The 21,927-nt window shown below is 42.4% G+C and overlaps 1 long non-coding RNA gene across 1 annotated transcript; it reads left to right on the forward strand.

The window, feature by feature from the left end:
- The first annotated feature begins 235 nt into the window (after positions 1–235).
- On the forward strand, positions 236–21,494 carry LOC135975706 (uncharacterized). The gene is made up of 3 exons (XR_010592701.1): positions 236–431; positions 19,718–19,845; positions 20,136–21,494. It is a non-coding gene; the product is annotated as an uncharacterized LOC135975706 (long non-coding RNA).
- Positions 21,495–21,927: the final 433 nt, after the last annotated feature.

A 21,927-nucleotide genomic window follows, 5' to 3' on the forward strand; every position in this document is an offset into this window, starting at 1 on the left:
CACCTGAAGTGAGGGGCATGTTTTAAATCCAGAAGCTACAGATGTTAATAAGTAATGAGTTCAGAATGCTTATCTGAGTTTCCACAAGGTCTCCAATCAGGGGACTTCTGGCTACAAGCAGCATGACTTGCTTCTCAGGAACATCAGGAGATTACAAACTAGTCATTGAGGGAGCTGTGGACTCTCAGCCAATGAAAGGGATCAAATCAATTAGCTGGATCATTAGAGGTTTGACTAGAAGGAAGCTTTTTGGTAATTGCTGAACTGTGTGAGGTCCTCAGTTTTCATTCAGACTCAGCAGCGCAAGCTTCCTGGATTTCATTGTTCAGCTGGACTTCCTTCCTGCCACCTCCATTCTGATCTTCCACCAACTGCAACGGCACCTGAAAGGAGACCTGCAAACTGTTAAATCAGGATTTGGGCTGTGGCAGGTCAGGCAATGTTCTGCATCTGAAATAGGAGACCAGCAGTGGAAATGCTAAAGAGGGTAAATTCAGGAAGTGAATGGTCAATTCTTTGCCTGTTGCCCTATAGCAGTTCTTTCCACATGACATTCCCTGTTCTTTTTGCGTCTTAGTCCTTTAGTTAATGATGAATTAAATCAGACCCTCCTTGTTCCACTTGGACTGCTTTTGAATTTTTAAGATCTGGAACAGCTGGGGGTTATATAAGTTGCTTTCATTTCTTCTTACCCTAATCTGTTATACCTCTCTATTTACAATTCTACATTGCCTTTAATGAAGCTTATTTTGAATGGAAAACACTGAAATGTACTTCGAGTATTTACAATAAGTATTTGGCATGCTCTCCACTTGGCTTTTCACACATTCTCTCAGCTTGAAAGTTTTACTCATACACGTTAAAAAAAAATACAGTTTAGTCACTAACCCTTTAAAGGTTCAGCAGTCAGGCTAGGTTTAGTTGTGAATACATTTCAAGCCACATTTTTCAGAATCAGGCAGTTTGGACAGTGTTTTGCATATAACAATGGCACTGTGATGTCTTTGTTTTCTTTCTATTGCATCTTTACATTAAAAAAACTGGCTGTGTGGAGAGAAATCAGCCATTTTGTTCTCAGAGTTGCTGCAGCCTATTACGGGGGAGATGCACACACTGTATTCTCTCCTGGAAACTTTACTCTCAAGTTGGGTCCCCCCAAATCAGTGGTCACTTTGTATGTTCTGTCCCTACAGGACAGCCTAAGTTTCTGTGCGCAGTATAATTGGAAAATTATGCTTAGTTGCTCTGACCATAGCATCTCGCTTAATGGCTCGTTATTTTTACAGAGAGGTTATGTAAAAACTTAGTATTTGGGAGAACTTTTTCTTCAAAGGCTTTTATGACTTTATAACTCAAAAGAAAGATAAACACAACTAGCCTGAAAGGTATTGAACAAAATGAGTCCTGCCTAATGAAATCCTGCTCTGCCTAATCTGTAGACATTTTACTTAGAACTAAGCTCATCTAATTAGTTAGCTGCAAAGCTTCCAAAAACCTCAGATTTAAATAGTTTTAGCCTGTTTTAAATAGGTTCAATAGCCCCTCCAGCCAGTAATGCATTCATCTGCTTAATTAACATGCATTGTACCTTTCTCAGGGCCAAATAGATCTCATTTGTGTTCTATTTAACCAATTTTACTTTTCTTCTTTATGTCACTTCCTTTCAGACCTCTTTCAATAGAACAGGAGATAAATCAGAGCCAACTTATATCCTAAAAAAGAGAATACAAGAGATCAATGGGAATAAAGGGAGCGGTGGATTATTAGGATAATTATTCATTTATATAGCATTGTAAATGTACATGGTACTGCACAGCGATCCGGCGTCAGTGTCGAAGATACAACAGGACTTTGCCCCAAAGAAATCAACAGTTCAATACAAGACAGAATATGTGCAAAGTAGGCTGTGGTCATTAGAGCTTTGAAAGCGTTATGGTTTTTAGTGGCTCCTTGAAAGGAGAGAGAGTGGGAGCCTGATATATGTTAATAAAGACGCTATTCCAGGAACAGGGGGTAGCATGAAAGAAGACTCTGAGACAGGAGTAGCCAAAGGAGACCAATGGAAGAATAGGAAGAAACTTGAATAGAGACTAATGATCAGAAGAAGGCGTAGGAAGAGCTGAAGGTAGGGCTAGAGTTTTGAAGGTGAAGAGAGGAAACCTGAATGTGATATAGATGAAGATCACTCTAGAGAAGAAGCCTGAACTTTATATGGGTGAAGAGAACTCTAGTAAAATGTTCAATTGGTCACAGTTGGCAAATGGGGAGAGAAGTCTGTTGGGTGATGGGGTCCCTGGGGCTGGTGGTTCTTGAGTAGACACCAATAGAAACCAGAGGAAATCAAGAGAGGCCAACCAAAGATTTCTAATGGAGACCACTGGAAAAGTGAAAATATTCTGGGCAGGAGAAGACATGGTCTGAATAGTGAGAAAGGAAAATTATCTCTGCACCTGAGTTTGGGATCAGCTGGAGGGAGAGGTGAGAATGGAGTGAGACCAAGAGAGGAAGGTTCCAGTAACCAAGATAAAAGATACAAGAACATAGGCTGAGGTCTTGATAGCTGAGGTGGAGAGGAAGGCGTGAATAATAGAGATGTTGTACAGAAATTAACAGCAGGATTGGCAAGGGCCTGGTCATAAGGGGAAAAAGAGAGGATTCATATATGATGCTATGGCTGTGTGCTTGGATGTTAAGAAGGACTGATCTCTCTTTTTACAGAGAGGTTATGTAAAAACGCGGTATTTTGGAGAACTGTTTCTTTAAAGGCTTTTGTGACTGTCTAATTCAAAAGAAAAATAAACACAAATAGCCTGAAAGATGTTGAACAAAATGACTCCTAATGAAATCCTGGCTTTGGCTCAGGCCCTAAATGTGTAGCAATATACAAAAATACTAGACAACAGTTTATGATACAAACCTGTCCTAAAAAAAAAAAAAAAAGGAGGGGGGAAGGTAGGGAGATTATCACTCTTAATTTTAATGTGTGATTTAAATATTATTTAACAGTTTTCATTCTTTACTATGATTAATGCATAGAGTCTCCTGACAACCCTGTGATTATCTCAATTTAACAGCTGGGAAAGCTATGGGACAGAGAAGTGAAACAACATTTCTAGTGTCACAGAGACAGCGGCAGCGTTGGGAATAGAAAACAGGAGATCTCACTTCCTTTCTATAAGGCTACATTTTCCTTCAGCTGTCACTGAGCCTTCCCCAGGCAACTGCACTCAATGGGAGTTTTCTCTGCATAAAAGTTAGAATTCCATTTTTGTGACTTTTGTAAAAGAAATGAAAATGTTACGTTCCTGTTACAGATTTTTTTTTCAATGAAAATTTTTTGAAACAAAATGAAATGAAACATTTCCACTGCAAAATGGGCATTTTCGGACTGTTAAACTATAATATCTTTGAGATGAGATGTAGAACTCAGCTCCTGACCACTTGTGATCATTAAAGATCCCATGGTGCTTTTTTGAAAGACTGCAGTGATAAATTTTGGTTCCCTGGCCAAACTCCAATGTGAATTATTACATTCTGCCTTCGTAAATAACCCCGGCAGTTTTAATAGAGTAGGGTGTTCTTCTCCACTTCCTGTCTCAAACTATCCTGACATATGTTTCCTTGTGCTCCCCGAGCTGTCGGTCTATCTCTACTGCTTGTCTCTTGTCTTGTACTTAGGGTGTAAACTCTTGGAGGCAAAGGTCATTTTTTTGTTCCATGTTTGTATCATGCCTAGCACAATGGGGTCCTGGGGCTCTTGGATACTAATTCAATACATATAAATAATACGACTTTCGTTAAACTCTTGCATTCCACCCCAGAAGTGGTTGCATTTCAGTGGTAAATGAACTGATTTCTGTATGTCGTTTGGTATATCAATGATATCAACTGCCCTTACAGTTTTTTCCCAGGCTGGATCCGAAAATGAAAAGCCACTTCAGTGCCCAAGGCGTTTAACGACACCAAGAAAACATGACAAAAATAACGAGAGATGAGAATTCTTCAGCTGTAGAGAAACCTCTTTTATGGCCAAACCTACTGGGCATGTTTTCAAAGGCTTTTGTGTATGAAATGCACTAAAAATATGGGAATTTTGTTTTACTTGTCGCTTTTTAAAGGCTCTGAACAATTGCCTTAAAAAGGGTGAATTGTGGTTGTATTCAGTCACCTGTGCAGAAGCTTTAGAATAATGAAATCCCAGGTGTCCCTTGTAATGATAGTAATTGCCATGTGGTAGATCTCTTAATGCAGAGTAGATCCTGTAACTTCTTATCACATAGAAGTCATTTGCTGAATTGCAAAGAACCTGGGAGTTCCTTGCTGCCATTTATTTTAAAGTTCCGTTTTGTCCTGAATGCGTCAGCATCTCAGGAATAGAAAAGGGAATCTCAGAACAAAACAGATCCCTCTGAGGTTTTTCCAAGCTTCAGATAGGTAACTGGGACAAAACACAATGTGGTTTTACAAAAGGTAGATCATGCCAGACCAACCTGATCTCATTCTTTGAGAAGATAAATGTTTTTTTAGGCAAAAGAAATGAGCATTGGCCTGCTAAATACAGGGTTGTGAGTTCAATCCTTGAGGGGGCCACTTAGGGATCTGGGGAAAAATCAGTACTTAGTCCTGCTCGTGAAGGCAGGGGCCTGGACTTGATGACCTTTCAGGGTCCCCTCCAGTTCTATGAGATAGGTGTATCTCCATATATTAATCTATCTGGATGTCAGTGAGGCATTTGATACAATTCCAGGTGGGAAATAATTAGTTAAATTGGAGAAAATGCAGATTAATATGAGAATTGAAAGGTGGATAAAGAATGTTGTGTGTTTCAATATTTCAGGGCGATGAAAGATGTTGCCACCAAAGCAATCCCAGAGTTTGATTTTGAAAATATGGCCAGTTTACCACCAAAGTTGCTTAACGGTCACTCCAGTGGCTAATGTCTCCATTGCAAGCAGGAATGGTTGGAAATGTTTCACTGAAACAGCTTTTTGGTGGCAGATAGGGGCTTCGGCAAAATTAACTGTTTTATAATAGAAGTCTCTGTTCAGTGAAAAAGTGATTTTTTTTTTGGTTTTGTTTCTGTCAAAAAAACGGAATGTACGCAAAACAAAAAGTTTCTCTAAATGAAACAGGAGATTATATCCTGGAGCCTGCCCAGTGGAGGAGAATGGAAAAACGAGGCAACCTGAACTACAACTCCCATGAGGCACCTTGCTGACATTTCCAACTAGCAATATTTTGGTTTTAGATTTTTTCAGAGAGAAGTCAACATTTTCTGTAGAAGCACCCTCCCCTCTCCTTCTCTGACTACCTCTAATTACAATTTGTGGACCCTGCTGTGAGTACTGCAGTAAAAGGAACTTCATTTAAGCATCATTCGAGGTACATATAAGTCGCTTGAGAAAGAAAGGAATGAACAACAATACAGATGCCCCAATACACGGTCTTCACTTTACTCTGATACAAGAGTTACGTTAGAAAACTTCTTACGATATCAAAATGATTGACATGCCTATTAGTGAGCAGAAGTGGCATGAATCAGTCATCTGTTCCCAGTGACAGAACAAAGAAGAACATTAAATAGAAGTGAGAGGAAAAAATAGAAAGGGAAAGGTGAAGACTAAGAAGTGAAATGTGGGTAAAGGAGGGTTTGAGGAGAACTCAATAGAAGGACACACGCCCACAGTCCTCCAGACAGTGTGGCTGTATTTTATTAGACGAGATGATTCTTAAATATATCCTTCACTGGGTTTCAGCTGTTTTTTTATAAGCTATGACGTAATATTTTTTTTTCCAAGTGAAGGAAAGAAAAGGGGTCGGCACTTTCCCCCCATTCTTTATAAAAGCTTGAAAAGATTTGTTGTAATAACAATTGTGCTTGGATTCTACATTAGGCCTTGAAAGAGCCTACAGAGGACTAGAATATCATCAAAACTATGACATCAGCTATACCAGTGATCTTACTGATTCACGATACCTGATCAATTAAAAGGGGAAGTAACTTTTATTGATTGTTTAAAACTCTGGGTGTTCGTTAAAACCTATTTAATTGACACTTGGGAGAAAGACTCTCTTTGCTAAGGATTCAGCAGTAGCCTTCATCCCTACAATCAAGGTCTGAGAAAGCTCTCAATCCCAATCTCTGAGTCAGCCACGGAGTTCTCAGGTAAAATCAGGGAGAACAGAACTTGATATTTCTAAAATAAAAACAATCAGTAAAAAAAGTTAAAGGGGCACTGAGGGGAAACAAACAAAGCCTTTTCAGGCCTTCTTTATGGATCTCAGGAGAGCAAAGAGGGCATGATCCCACTTTCTTTGTCCTTTGCAGGTCACCTTTATCTTTGAATGTTCTGCTTTTCAGACACTTGTGTTCTAAGACCATCTCACCCTATGAATTTTTTCTTGTCAAATTATAAAATAATATTTAGAACCTTACTTCCATTTTTAATTATTTATCATTATTAAGTATTAATTAATTCATTATTAATAATAACAGCATTACTGTGGCACCTAGTCATGGATCAGAACCACAGAGTGTCAGGTGCTGTACAAACACAGAACAAAAAGATGGTCCTTGCCCCAAAGAGCTTACAACCTAAGTTGGCCATGAATACAGGAGGCGAATAAAATGGATCCTAACACTATAGTACTGATTACTGCAGCTTTTTACTAGTTGCCTCCTTGGACCCAGAAGCATTTGTGTTCCAACAGTCTTTGATATCTCCACTGATGTTTGATCTTTTTATTCACCCAAGAAACTCTCCCCCACCACGTTTCATTGACTTTGTAGATTCGGCTTTCATGTGTCATTGCAGCAAAAGGTTTTCTAAATTCCAGGGTGAATTATGTGCACTATTTCCTCCGCTCAACATTGTGGTGTTGTTGCTTTTTTCCTCAACAGATCTGTCGTATACACCAGGCATTGTTGTCCTTTTGGTAACTCAGGCTCACTTTCATTAGCTAAATTGTAACATAAAGGGTCTCCAAACATTCCCATATTTCCATTGTAAACTGTGCCAATAGGTGACCTGTGCCATGCAGTAATCTAGTCTCCTGTGGGCTGTAATGCTTTGGTCTCATTTTGGTTGTGGTGTGTGGGTGGGGTGGTGGTGGCCTGTGATACCGAGGAGGGCAGACTAGATGACCTGGTGGTCCTTTCTGGCCATAAACTCTATGACCATAAGTATCTGTTCTAATTGTATATTTCAATCCGTATCTAAAATGAGATTGACCTGCTTCCCTTTTAAGATTGTATGTCAGGGCTTGTCTACATTACCCGCTGGATCGACGGGCAGCGATCGATCCAGCGGGGGTGGATTTATCGCGTCTAGTCTAGACGCGATAAATCAACCACCGAGTGCTCTCCCGTCAACTCCGGTACTCCATGAGGGTGAGAGGCGCAGGAAGAGTCGATGGGAGAGCGTCAGCTGTTGACTTACCGCAGTGAAGACACCGCGGTGAGTGGATCTAAGTACGTCAACTTCAGCTACGTTATTCACATAGCTGAAATTGTGTAACTTAGATCAACACCCCCACACCGCAGTGTAGACCAGGCCTTAGGGGCCCCCACCCACTCAGAGAGTTTCAACCCCCTCAAGAGACAGCTGTGTCAGGCCAATGGTTACAATCCATTAAGACTGAATGAGTCCACCCACCCAGCAATGGAAAAGTCTTCATAGGGGCATCCGTCCTCTTTGATAGGCCTCATCGCATGCTCCTTCCCACCAGGAAAAGCCTGTCTAAGGCACCAGGAGACTTTGCACCTGGGTCCTGAAACAGGAAATGATTGAACCTGGTGGTAACAGAGTCCTTCTGGAATAGCAGGGCTGCTCATCTGCTTAAGACAGACTTTCGCAGACAAGGGAGGTAGGGAATAGAAGAAAAATAGCAGGGCATGGTGTCAAAGGGAACCACAATGGGTCCCAGGAGGATCTTTGCTTGCTAAGGGATTGTGATGTAACTTCAGAGGAAAGCCTCTCTAACTTAGCTTGTAAGATTAGATTAGGATAAATCTGCGTGTCGGCTGTTTGTTGTTTTAAAATCCGTACTAAAACAGTGTGGAGATACACTAATCTACTGCAGCTGAGGATCTCCCCCATCTAGGAATCAGCCAAGTCACCAGTAAGATGCAGCTATCTCTAGGTGATGAGTTGAACAGCACAGAGAAACATGACACACTGTTTTGGGAAGGGAACAGTGCACTGGTCAAATTAAGCTGGAGTGGCAAAGTAGGCACAGGGAATCATAGAATATCAGGGTTAGAAGGGACCTCAGGAGGTTATCTAGGCCAACCCCCTGCTCAAAGCAGGTCCAATCCCCAGACAGAGTTTTGCCCCAGAGCCCTAAATGGCCCCCTCAAGGATTGAACTCATAATCTTGGGTTTAGCAGGCCAATGCTCAAACCACTAAGCTATCCCTCCCTCCCATGAAGCAATCCAGATTGGAACTTGACCTGGACATCCTTCTTGTGAGACGTGTCAATGATTCCTTACTACTAGATAGCTGGGCCCGCAGTGTTACACCACAAAGAGAGCAGTGCTATGCCACTTAACACCACATCGGGGTATTACTTCGCACTGACGGAGAGAAGAGTGCCACCTAGTGAATAGCACCATGTTCTTCCTTGTAAACCTACGGTCGAAAATTAAATGTTGGGAAAAAAAATGAAGACACTGATTGGACTGATGCTGGAGTGTGTAGACTAGGAGTGAGCTACTCCATGCAAGCGATTAATAACACTGCACAAACTTAATACCATTTTTTATTATTACATTTTTTCCCTTGTAATAGTCAGGGAACAATAACGGAACCCACCCACAGCTAATTAAACACATGCATTTTTTTGGGGGGGAAGGGATGATAATGAAAGATTTCTTTGACTTGCCAGATAAGGTAGATACATTTTATTGCAAAAGGAGTGAGTCCAGATCCAAAGGTATGAGGCTGCGCTTTAGAGACCCTCTTTCTCTTTTTCCTTCCCTTACTATCAAAGGAGTCACTCCATTTTCAATACTTAATTATCTTTATCATCCAACTCTGCTCTGCATTTAATGAACACATTTAAATAACTCATTTTGTTTCAGAAGCAGAGCCTAACATACTGTATTTTGACTAATGTCCATAAAATCTTTTATGCCTACGCAGTAGGCCATGATATGTACTAATGGAATAGGCTTTGTCTGGAGACTGTAGCTCTCATATTCAATTACTAATGTCTGAAAGCTGTTATCATGTGATGTGTGGGATGTGTCCAGTGTGAAATGTGTTGGTGGGCTCAGGGCAGTTCTAGATCAGTGGCTCCCAACCTTTCCAGAGTACTGTACCCCTTTCAGGAGTCTGATTTGTCTTGCGTACCCCAAGTTTCTACCTGCTTACAAAATCAGACATAAAAATACAAGTGTCACAGCCACACCATTACTGAAAAATTGCTGACTTTCTCATTTTTACCATATAATTATAAAATAAATGATCTGGCATATAAATATTGTACTTACATTTCAGTGTTAGTACATAGAGCAGTATAAACAATTCACTGTCTGTATGAAATTTTGGTTTGTGCTGACTTTGCTAGTGCTTTTGATGTAGCCTGTTGTAAAACTAGGCAAATATCTGGATGAGTTGATGTACCCCCTGAAAGATACGTGTACCCCCGTGTAGGCCTGAGATTTAACTCCCCCCATTCTAAACCAGCCTTGGGTGAAACTTGGGAATTTCACCACTAAAATTAAGGGGGGGGGGGAAATGCTCCACTGCTGCTGAGGTGCCCCCACCTCAGGAATGCCCCTAGCAAGAGTTATAACACCAAGGGTTGTAAAGTAGAGACACTCAGGCACTGGGAAGTTTAGGGAGGAAACAGAAAGACTACAAGAACTGGAAAAATAGAGGAGATAAGCTCTGACCAGTGAATTTCTGCTGACCATCTGCACAAACAAAGAAGGTCAAAAATAAGTTACAATTTGGGCATGAGAGATAAAATGTAAAAGGAGTTGAGCAGTGTCAAGGCTGCTTCCCCACTCTGAACTTTAGGGTACAAATGTGGGGGCCTGTATGAAAACTTCTAAGCTTAACAACCAGCTTAGATCTGGTCCACTGCCACCACTCCCAAAGTGCTAATTCCCTTCCCTGGGTAGCCTTGAGAGACTCTTCACTAATTCCCTGGTGAATACAGATCCAAACCCCTTGGATCTTAAAACAAGGAGAAATTAACCATCCCCCTCCTTTCTCCCACCAACTCCTGGTGGATCAAGATCCAACCCCCTTGGATCTAAAAACAAGGAAAAATCAATCAGGTTCTTAAAAAGAAGGCTTTTAATTAAAGAAAAAGGTAAAAATCATCTCTGTAAAATCAGGATGGAAAATAACTTTACAGGGTAATCAAACTTAAAGAGCTCAGAGGAATCCCCTCTAGCCTTAGGTTCAAAGTTACAGCAAACAGAGATAAACACTCTAGCAAAAAGGTACATTTACAAGTTGAGAAAACAAAGATAAAAACTAACACGCCTTGCCTGGCTGTTTACTTACAAGTTTGAAATATGAGAGACTTGTTCAGAAAGATTTGGAGAGCCTGGATGGATGTCTGGTCCCTCTCAGTCCCAAGAGCGAACAACCCCCAAAACAAAGAGCACAAACAAAAGCCTTCCCCCCACCAAGATTTGAAAGTATCTTATCCCCTTATTGGTCCTTTGGGTCAGGTGTCAGCCAGGTTACCTGAGCTTCTTAACCCTTTACAGGTAAAAGGATTTTGGAGTCTCTGGCCAGGAGGGATTTTATAGTACTGTACACAGGAGGGCTGTTACCCTTCCCTTTATAGTTATGACAAGCAGGGAGGAGAAAACATAGGTGCCAGTGAGTGATTGGTTAAAGTTTGTTACCTGGGGTACTGAATAATGTGATAGGTTTAGTGAAGTTAAAGGAGGTAGCTAGTTTTACCCATATAATGTAACAAAAACCCAATGCTCTTTGGGAACCATCTCTGGCCTGGAATTTAACATCAATCTGCTAGAACTCTGACCCCTCTGCATGACCGTGACATGCAGAGGCATCGCCGGAACCCCCAGGCGAGAGGATCCTGACTGGCCATTGGGTTAATTTTGTCTGTCTGTTGGGAGTGGTGAGCATAAGAGATTTGCTTGGTATATGTATTCTATGTGTGTTACTAATAAATAGATGTTTAGAGCACAGCTGTGTAAGGCTCTTCACTGGGAAAAGGTTCCTCAGTAAAGCCCAGAGCCCCGTGGGAAAGGGCGGGTACTTAAATTGACTAGGTTTCTTCTTGAGCCCCGTGGGTAAGGATAGGTGCCTTACACCCCGAGCGCTTGGCAGGGAAAGGGTGGGGGTGTCTAAATTGATTGGGTCATGCCTTGAGCCCTCAGTAGGGTATAAGCGGGGAGCCCTAGATTTTTTTTTTTTTTTTTTTTTTTTGCGGGTAACGCTTGGTTGAGAACCATTGTTCTAGGGGACAGGTGGACACTAGACAAGTCTGTGACATTCATGAGTGGTATGTAATTATCATCAGCTATCATCCCCAGACAGAATGATACCACACGGTTGGAAAATGTGCCTTCCTATTGTTTATGGGCCACTGAAGTCAGTGGGAAGCTTGCCATTGACGGTTGTTGGAACAGGTTCTGTGTGAAGCGGCGCTGACATGCACACACACTCGCTCTCTTCCTGTTAGGGTGGAACAAGCAATATATCTTCTGTTTACTTGGTATAAACGGGGCTTCATTTGTGCCAGAGTTGAGCCCTGGGACCTCTAGGCTTGGCAGTTCATAGCCTCGGGACCTAGAATCATAGACTTTAAGGTCAGAAGGGACCATTATGATCATCTAGTCTGACGTCCTGCACAATGCAGGCCACAGAATCTCACCCACCCACTTCTGTATCAATCCCCTAACCTATGTCTGAGCCATTGAAGTCCTCAAATCATGGTTTAAAAACTTCAAGGTGCAGAGAATCTTCCAGCAAGTGACCCGTGCCCTCTGGGTTTGCCGCTTCAGTTATGAATGTAAAAAATTGCTTGAGCCCTGGCACCTCCTTGGTTACAAAGTAAGCACTGGATAAATATCTATTGATTAGCTTGGGAGGAACTCCTAAGGGATCTGGTCAATGCAGTGTGCATCCAAATCGGGTGAATGGGATGAGGGGTTACTTGGGTTATTTCGTTGGGGTATCTGACATAACTTGGAGTCTTTCAGTGGCGCTAAGCTGCAGTTGTGAACAAGCACTGGACTTTCCCTGCCTTTTTGCTCCATGCATACAATTAGGCAGGGCATTAGCAACCTGGGTAGCCATCCCTGCCAAAGGCAAAAGCCTGTGAATCCAACAGTAGAGAAGTTAGGGAGAAGACGGAGGAGAGGGCAGCACCAGTTCTGTCCTGCAGCCATCTTGGAAGAGTTTCTTTCCCTCCTACAGGGTTGCAAGAAAGCAACGATCCCCTTCTTTATCCCCATGAAGCTGGGGGATACTAACAGTGGCTTCTGCCCAGTCTCCTCACCAGCTTCTCCTTGCACTGGCTGTGGGAAGGGAAGGTTGAAAATAGCTCTTCCTGGACCAGTGTGAAGGCTATTAGCAGGAAAATGGTTCCTCTTCTTCCCTTTCTGAGGCTCCTTTCCGCCTGGGGGTCATGAGGGTTAGAGGTGCCTTCTGCCACCGTGGGGTGGGTGAAATTACTGATGGGGAGCAAGGAGGGTGTACGTGGGGTCCTCCATCCAGACACTAGCCTGTGGCCATGCTACCTGGGCCTGCCAGGGCTGCCTGGCCTGACGTGCAGGAGAAGTCAGCAGAGCCAGTCTGAGGGTGGCACGTTAAAGATGGAGGCGACCCTGAAAGGGATGAGTTGTGCCTGCTCAGGTTCTCACACCAGGCCCATTGCCATGGTAACAGACTGCTGCCTGCAGGAGGCAGATTTTACCACTTCCTGTGCCGCAGCTGCTTCTGCAGGTACCTCTCTCACGTACGTCACTGAGAGAAAGTGGGTGGGGCATCCTAAAATCCAGGATGAAAAGAGGTAGAACTGGGAAACAATTTTATTTTTAAAGAGAAGATTAGCCATACGCTTCTCCTGACCTTCCCTAGTTACAAAACTATGGTGGAAGCACTGGATGCAGCTCCATAGTTTACGACGAGCTGAGTTTTGCACCCAAACCTGGGAGTCAGATGCTTGGTTATGTATGAAGAGCACAACCCCAAATTTATAGAAATTATTCTTTGAATAGTAGTAGTAGGCATCCTTCAATCTCGAGAGACCATGGCTATGCGCCCCTGAGAGGTAAAGAATTTACTCAGTTGGTTTTATGGTAACTGCGAACGTGGCTGAAAAGACCCACTTGAGAAAGACAATCTCTGCCAAATCTGTCACATTTAAAGGTGATGTTTTGACCCTTTGGGCTCTGCCTTCTGCGAGCTCTTTTCTCCTCTGCTAAGCTGGACGGCTTCCTCTCGTAACTCCGGAGACCTTTGCTAAGCTCTTGTTTCCAAAGGCTGTGGTCTTGAGTGTGATCTTCCCATTTGTCCATTTTCCTGAGAATAAAACTCAGAGTAGTGTTCCACCCAGCGATCCATGTGCTCGGTGCGGTCATTGATTGTTACCCCTGTTGTTGATCTCAGTGGGGCTGTCTTCTTTGAAGTTGGACCCAAAGCTTTCTTGATCCCGTCATACATGTTTCTGATGTGCCTGCATCAGCTGCTACTTGGATGCTTTCACATAAGTGCAGCCAATAGTCATTGGCGCAGCGTCGAGCAGTTTGTTGTACCTTGGTTCTTGCCACTCTCAACGCTTGTAAGCTTTTTTCATTTGAGTCTCTCTTGTAGTGGGTTTGGGCTGTGCGTTTGGCCTCTATGACTGGTGTCAGTACACTGGAATATGCATCATACCTGCCATTCGTCTTGTTTTCCTTCTTCCTAAAGACTGAAGAGCTGCATCGTAGATTGTGTTCTTCAGTTGCTCCCACTTCAGCTGGGCGCTTGTGGCACAATCACTGTTGTCAAGGGCTTGTACTCTTTGAACACAGTATGAATTTTATGAGAATTGAGAATTTGTTAATTTATGAGTTAAAATTAAATTTAATGCAGTATATTAAAATTTCTTATGGGACTGATTTTTAGACCATTTCTTTGTCCCAAATGATCTTCGTAAGAGAGTAACACAGATTCTTCAAACTTACCAGATAGTTAAAACTCACTCAGATCTCATGCTTTGGCCACAGCTGAAGAATTTCTTTTAAGATTAATGGTCATTTTTGCCACTTTTCTTTATAACTGTAAATTTCTCCTTCAGCAGCGGCTGACAAAAAGAAAATTCCAGAAAGAACTTTCAAAATGGCCACCTGCTCCCATTTTTTCCAGTGAGAATGAAGCCAAGCTGCCCTCAGAGAAGATGGTGGCTGCTGACAGCATAGTAATGCTTGTGTTGGGGATAATTACAGTGTCAGTTGTTGTCAACTCTTGCAAATTTATTTTGAGTCTCACAATATTGGGTGTTTTTCCTGAAAGCTTTGACTGCTAGAATCAACAGATTCCTTGAGAATCTGCTTTTATATTTAAAAAAGTAAGTTTTTAGCTATCATAGATGCAAGAGAAAAGCTTGAAAATGTGAAGTGAATGCTAAAATACCAAAAAAAAAACCAAAGAAAAAGAGCCTAAAATGTAATATTCTTTAAAAAAATCCATGTTCCTGATTTTGAAGCCAATTTCATGATTTTTTGGGATCCTGACTCATGATTTGTTAACCTTTTGGGGTTGACAACGCTCCACATCCCTGTCACATTTTACCTGTAAGTTACTGATATATACTCAACCTCATCTCCAGTTTAACACAGCTTTTATCTGAGAATATATTTATTGGAAACATAGCCAGACTCATTCCCCAGAATTTCAAGAATCTGAACACCGAATGTGGCGATCTTAAATTACAATCGGCTTCTGTAGAGTGGTGCAAAAATAACATACACTTTGGGAGGAAAAAGCCGAAATATATTTCTGGATCATTTTGCAACTTCAAAATGATTTGTGCATCAAGCTCAAGCCCAAACAACAACGAATATTAACTTTAAAAGAATAGTGACTACTCATCTTCCATCTGCTCATGCAATATTCTGTCCTACTCCTTCTCCGTGTCATCTTCTCTGGCTTTGCCTCAATCCAAAAAGGTGCAAACTTGCTGATCTTCTGGAGATGGTGCAAAAAGCTATTTCTTTGAAATGTTTTTGAGAAAGACTGAAGAGAGGTTCCCATAGTGAAGGAACTACTTTGTTGCTTTGGTTTACTAGTTGAATGGTGTAATTTGTTACTGTTTATAATTCTTTTGTGTCTCTTGTGGGCTGAGTTTATGTGCTATTCATGTATGATTTTTTTCAGTTCTGCTGAGTGTTCATTGTTATGGTGACCATAGAATAACTAATTGTCAGGGTGCCTAGAGCTTCTCTTTTGCTGTACTTTAACTTTATATATAAAATCAAATCTTCTCCTGCTCTTTAGTCTCTAATAAGTATCCATTCCACACGTTGGCATGATCACAGGGGTTATCCTCTGTGGGTCAGGCTATAAATTCTGCTGTCTGTGGAGATATATTGATGATAGAACAAAGGTGTCAATGCAAAATTTTGCCCAGTGGGATTTTGTCTTTGGTCATTGTATTCTGGTCTTCGTGGTAAATCGCTTTGTGCTCAGTTGTCTTTTGTGATTGTCATTGTTCCTCTTATTTGTAGTTAGTAGTTATTTCACTAGTTCTGTCAGGAAGTGTGGTCCAGTGGGTAGCCCAGTCTCCTGGGACTTAAGAGATGTGGGGTCTATTCCCAACTCTGCTACAGACCTCCATTTTGCCCACGGGCAAGTCACTTTGCCTCTCTGTGCATCAGGTTTTTCTCCGAAACCTTACTGTGTCTTAGCTAATTTGACTGTGAGCTCTCTGGGGCAGGGACCTTTGCTGGACAACTAGCTGCACTGAGCTGCTCCGAAGCAGCTGCTACCAGCAGAGTCAGAGAGAGGATACTGGGCTACACGGACCACGGGTTTGGTCCGGTGTGGCAATTCCTTGTTCTCACAGTATATTTAGACCTACGTTAATAGCTATTATTTATTGTACTGAGAGGTGGTAATAACAATAAATCTTACATCACTTTCAAAGGTGAACCGAACATTAACTAATTAACGTTCAAAGAAAAGTGCGGAGCCCAATGCTCACCTTGTGCCCTGCTCCGTTGTTGTGCAGTGGCATTACACAACACAGCCAGCGGAGAGCTTATTTACTTTCTCCCATCAGACTAATGTGATGATTTGGGGGAGGCTTGACAGCAATCGACCGGCACAGTTGGACTGGGATTACACTTATTCTAGCGACCTCATCACCATAATAAAAAAGAGTTAGGTTTATCAACTCATCAGTCCTGCCCATTTAGAAGATTACCATATTTCCAATCCCATTTCTAGTAAAAGAGGATTGCTGACCATTTTCCCCCCTCTGCTGGTTGTTTATGTGCTCAGGGTATTTATAAAGCCACAAACAGGAAAGCTGTGTTTACCTTCCGTATTATCAAGAGCTGACAAACCCAACTGGGATCATTATTCCCCTGGGAACATGTGCACAGCCGAGCAGCGGCAAATCAGTGGCCGGGGCATCTTGCTGGTGTCAATAATATTTGTTTGCCTTATGGAGAGATTTAACCTTTGTTTGTCGCTTTCCTCCATTTGACATATTCTGTGTTTTACAGCTCTGATCCAGCCAAGCACTTAAGCAGGTGCCTAATTTTAAGCACGAATGGTCCCATTGAATTCCAGTTAGGCAAGTGCGTAAGCCTGTCAGATGTATGTGAAATTTGTTCTACATAAAATGAACCTTGTGATTTTCACGACTCCCATTTTAATGACTGTATTGCTTGGAATGTAAAAGACCAAATTTCCCATCCATCTGCTGTTGTGAGTGCAAGATCAGCAGCGTTAGGCTTCCAAAAGGTGACTGTGGTAATGTGATGCAGGCCCCACAGAGGTTTGACTCTTCCACACTAGTAATTCCTGTAGCTAAGGGCTAACAATCCATCACTGAAGGCTCCCATACAGACAGCCGGAGTTTCACAAGAATAACAGGGTTTCAGTCACTGAGCTCATGAGGGAAATTAGATCTTTATAAAAAAATGTGTAGGGCTCAGTCATTCTTCCGCTGAATTCAATGGAAGTTTTGTCTTCGGTTTCAGCAGGAGTCGTGTCAGACCCAATGAAGCCCATTAAGACTTCTACAAAAACAACAAGGAGTCTGGTGGCACCTTAAAGACTAACAGATTTATTTGGGCATAAACTTTCGTGAGTAAAAACCTCACTTCTTCGGATGCATCCGAAGAAGTGAGGTTTTTACTCACGAAAGCTTATGCCCAAATAAATCTGTTAGTCTTTAAGGTGCCACCCGAAGAAGTGAGGTTTTTACTCACGAAAGCTTATGCCCAAATAAATCTGTTAGTCTTTAAGGTGCCACCAGACTCCTTGTTGTTTTTGTAGATACAGACTAACACGGCTACCCCCTGATACATTAAGACTTCTGTTACAGACTGGTCTGTAAATGCAAAGTAAAGAGAAAGAAGTTATGTGTGTGGAAATAGCTATTTAATATGCTAATATAAACAGAAAATGTAGGTGAATCACTTCGTAATGAATCATTTATTTGACAATTTCATTCCTTTTTTTCTTTACATGTTGTCCATGAACATGTCATGTTTTTCTCCAATTTATTCACTATTCAGTACTACTAGCTGAATCATCTTGTCAAATAATTCTTGGGGTGTAGAATATTCATGCGTAGTTCATTATGAATATTCAATACATGACATTCAGAACTAGGGATGTGCTGATCAGTTTTGACTGGACATATTGGGTATGTTTACACTGGACACTAAGCCTGGGCTCTGATTCAGGTACAGGTTTGAGCCCAAATCCCCCTTATGACTACACACCATTCTCTGACTTGGGGCAGCAAGCACTCAGGACCCAAGTCTTAGGACCCTGTATGTATGTGTGTGTGTGTGTGGGAGGGGGGGAGTCAGACCTGCTGGGATGCGGGTCCAAGTCCTGCCATTTTGCCTTATGGATGCAGGTCAAGTGCCAGAGCTGAGTCAGAAATTCTGAATAGGATGCCTGGGAGAGCCAGGCCCAGCACGTGTAAACCCAGGTTTACAGTGCAGTCTGAGTGCTCAAATGGGTTTGGCGTGCAGTGTAGACATACCATTAATCACATGGACAGCACAGGCCCCCGTTGTGCTAGGTGCTGTACAAACACAGAACAAAAAACAGTCCCTGCCCCAAAGAGCTTCCAATCTGAGGATAAGACAAGAGACAACAGGTGGATATAGACAGATGGGAGCACAGGGAAGCAGTGATACTGTATTGGTCAGGGTAATGGGTAGTGGCTTCAGAGCAATGAAGAGGTAACTATATGTCTGTTCTCTAACTGGATGAGGCTGACTGTTAGCATCAGGTTTTGATACTCACAATTGTGAATTCAAATGTGCTTTCTGTAAATATTCCCTAATACACCTCTATCCTGATATAACGCTGTCCTCGGGAGCCAAAAAATCTTACCGTGTTATAGGTGAAACCGCGTTATATTGAACTTGCTTTGATCCACCGGAGTGCGCAGCCCCGCCCCACTCCCCGGAGCACTGCTTCACGGCCGGCCAGAGGATTCAGGGGGCCTGGGGTTCCCCCCGCCGCGGGTCTTCAGGGCACTTTGATGGCAGGTCCTGGAGTGGAAGGACCCCCCACCGCCAAATTGCAGCCAAAGACCCGGAGCGGAAGAATCTCTGGGGGCCCGGGCCCTGCGAGAGTTTTCCGGGGCCCCCGGAGCGAGTGAAGGACCCCGCTCCAGGGGCCCCGAAAACTCTCGTGGGGGCCCCTGTGGGGCCTGGGGCAAATTGCCCCACTTGCCCCCCACCCCCCCCGGCAGCCCTGCACTGCTTTGCCGCGTTGTATCCGAATTCATGTTATATCCGGTCGCGTTATATCGGGGTAGAGGTTTATTTGCTTCATTTGCTGATTCTGAACAGTAAATTCTTTTGCTAGAGTAGCTGCAGAAAGCGAATGCAGAAGCAGTGTGTCAAAGCCAATTCATTCACAGTGAATAAACACCTGCCAAACAGTGTGTGTGTGTGTGTGCGTGTTGCAATATTCACTCAGCTCAAATACACATTTAGTAAAGGGAGCTGTTTCTAATTCTGTATAAAACTTTTATTCCTGTTTGGCAGGGAGGCCTGTTGAATGATGGAAGCTGTTCCTAACTCTCTGTGCTGTGCATTGAAAATGTGTCCATCCGTACTGCACTCTTGGAAATGAAGTCATTTGCACTGCATAGCAATTTGCAGGAGATAAATATAAGGTTCTGGGCTTGTGGGGACAAGGACATTGCACCCTTTCTGCACATGATTAAACCAGAAAGAGAGGGCATCAATAAAATAACATTAAAGGTCTGATTTTTCAATAGGTTATAGGCCCGGAATTGCATTTTTTTACAAAAAGGTGCAATTGCTCGGGAAGCTTAAACATGTAATTATCATATTTGCTCCCCTCATCCAGGAAAGCAAGTGCTTAAGCACATGTGTAACATGTGCATTTAACTAGTTCTGGTAAGGTCAATGGTACTACTCGTGTGCTTAAAGAAAAGAACGTACTTATGTGCTTTGATGATCAGGGATCAAAGTGGCCACTTATGTGTCTCTTTGGTGATTTGTCTTTGCAGTTGCTCACACATCTTTGCATATGGACCTGAATTTCTACCCAGGCTTTGAAGCTCTGACTTCATCCTCTGAGAATCGGCGCACTTGCACAATCTCATAGACTTCTGTCGGTGATGTGAGAACACACAATGTATGTTGCTTGTAGGCATTTAAAATCCAGACTCAAATAATTATTAATATGATTATTAATTAATCTTCACCTAAGTTTAAGCACTTCCTAGAATAGGAAAAAGATATGATCCCTGCCCTGAACAGCGTATACATTCATAGTAGATGTGATGTTAATGAGCTGCTTGTAATAGGGTATGCATGTTTCATGACCCATTTCAAAAGAAATGCACTTTCCCTCAAAAAATTCTATGCAGAAATGTTCCATTTTTTTTCAACAGAAAACCAACAATATTTTTTTTTCCATTTTAGGGTGGGGAGAGAGCAAGCCAGCAAGAAAATGTGTCTGCTTGGGAGATTTGCTTTTCATTCATAACGTGGAAAATTTGGAACGAAACAAAAATTTGCCACAAAAACTTTTCTTTTAGGGGAAAAAAAAGGGCCATTTTTTGGTTGAAAAAAAGTTCTCCAAAACCTTTCATGCAGTTATTAACGACGGGGAAACAAGACAGTAAGGCCGGGGAGCGATGAATAGATGACACCAGTGGTTACTCACTGAGGGCTAGTGCACACAATGATGGATGTAAGGTTTATTTTTTAATTCAGAGTAAATAGTCGGCTAAGTTATGTTGGCATAAGTGGGTTGTAAGGGAGGGGCTTTGAACATTCACTCGGGGGGTAGGGGGACGGTCCAGGCTCATGGACAGCATGGCAGAGCACCTGTATCAGGTTGTGGGAGAAGCAGATGAACAGGGTAATGAGGTTGGCGTTATTGGTAGAGCACAGGAGTAGGGAGAAGAAGATCTAGCCAAGGTACCAATTTGCAACCATGTGGGTTAAAATGTGTGAAACATCTAGGATCTGCGAACCTTTTCACAAGTACCTAGTGGTCAGGAAGAGGATGACTCCACAAATGGCAACGGGATGATGTCAATCTGCTCATCTGTGAATATATTTGAATCTGTTATTGTCATGGTTTCACCAGTTCTGTTAGTGCCTGATGCAAGAAAGCACATAGGCATGTGATAAAGTCCCATTGAAGTCAGTAGGACTTAAGAGCATGCTTTAAATGAAGCACACGCTTAGTTGCTGACCCAAATTTGGTCCTGTGATAGACAGCAACACTTCACAATCTTCCAACCTCTGCCCCCGACCTCAGCTCCCCTCCATTAAAGGGACACATGATCACACTTCTCTTCTTGTTTATTCTGCTACAACCCCATTAAACTCAACTCAGAAAGTGCACACAACATGGGGAATTCACAGAACTCTGATCTCCTGTTCAGCCACCTGAGATGCTTATTCCTCTGAGACCCAGAACACACTGGCTGTGACACTGAGAAATAATCAGCATTGGAGGGAAAACTTTCATCTGTTGGGGAGTTTGGATGCTGGAGATTATTGTGGAGCTCACTACGCTCCCTTAGCAAAACGGATGGGTTTTTACATATATAATTTGGTTTAATTAGTTTTCTTCTATGCCAATTAACCAAGCGGATGTGCCTCTTTGGTAGCTTTGCTAGGTGAAGAACCAATCTGTAAATTTATCCTCCATCAGAGGATGGTTATTTAAAGGGGAAAAAATAATTTCCACCTGCAGACTGGAAAGTTTTCACTACACTGTCATTATTTTTCAAAACTTCTGGGACCGGGGAAGAAATACTTGATTGAAAGGAGGATTCTGTACAGTTGGAAGCTTTGTATAAACTTCTAAAGACTTTCTTTGGTTTATATATATTTATTTATTTTGTTATGTATTTGGCAAACAAACTTCCCCTGCTCATTGTTATGTCTACTCCAAGTCTGGACTTTACGGGGGAGTGGAGTCCTCTATCTCATGGCTACACGCACAGATCCAGTTTGTGATCTCTCTTACTCTAGTGAAAATCCACACAATCCTGATTCTGCAAGGAGCTCCATGATGGTGGACCCTTAGACCCGTGCAGAACCCCACTGAGGTCAATGGGTGCTAGGGTCTGCCCATAAGGGAAGTACTTACAGGACTGGGGCTACTTGCTCACTCACATGTGGAATGGTTACGTAACGTATTATTGCACCCCACTGGAAGAAGAGAGAGCAAGCTGCTCACGCCAGAATGACCAGC

This window comes from Chrysemys picta, chromosome 14 (assembly GCF_011386835.1).
Source record: "Chrysemys picta bellii isolate R12L10 chromosome 14, ASM1138683v2, whole genome shotgun sequence".
Taxonomy (NCBI): Eukaryota; Metazoa; Chordata; order Testudines; family Emydidae; genus Chrysemys; species Chrysemys picta.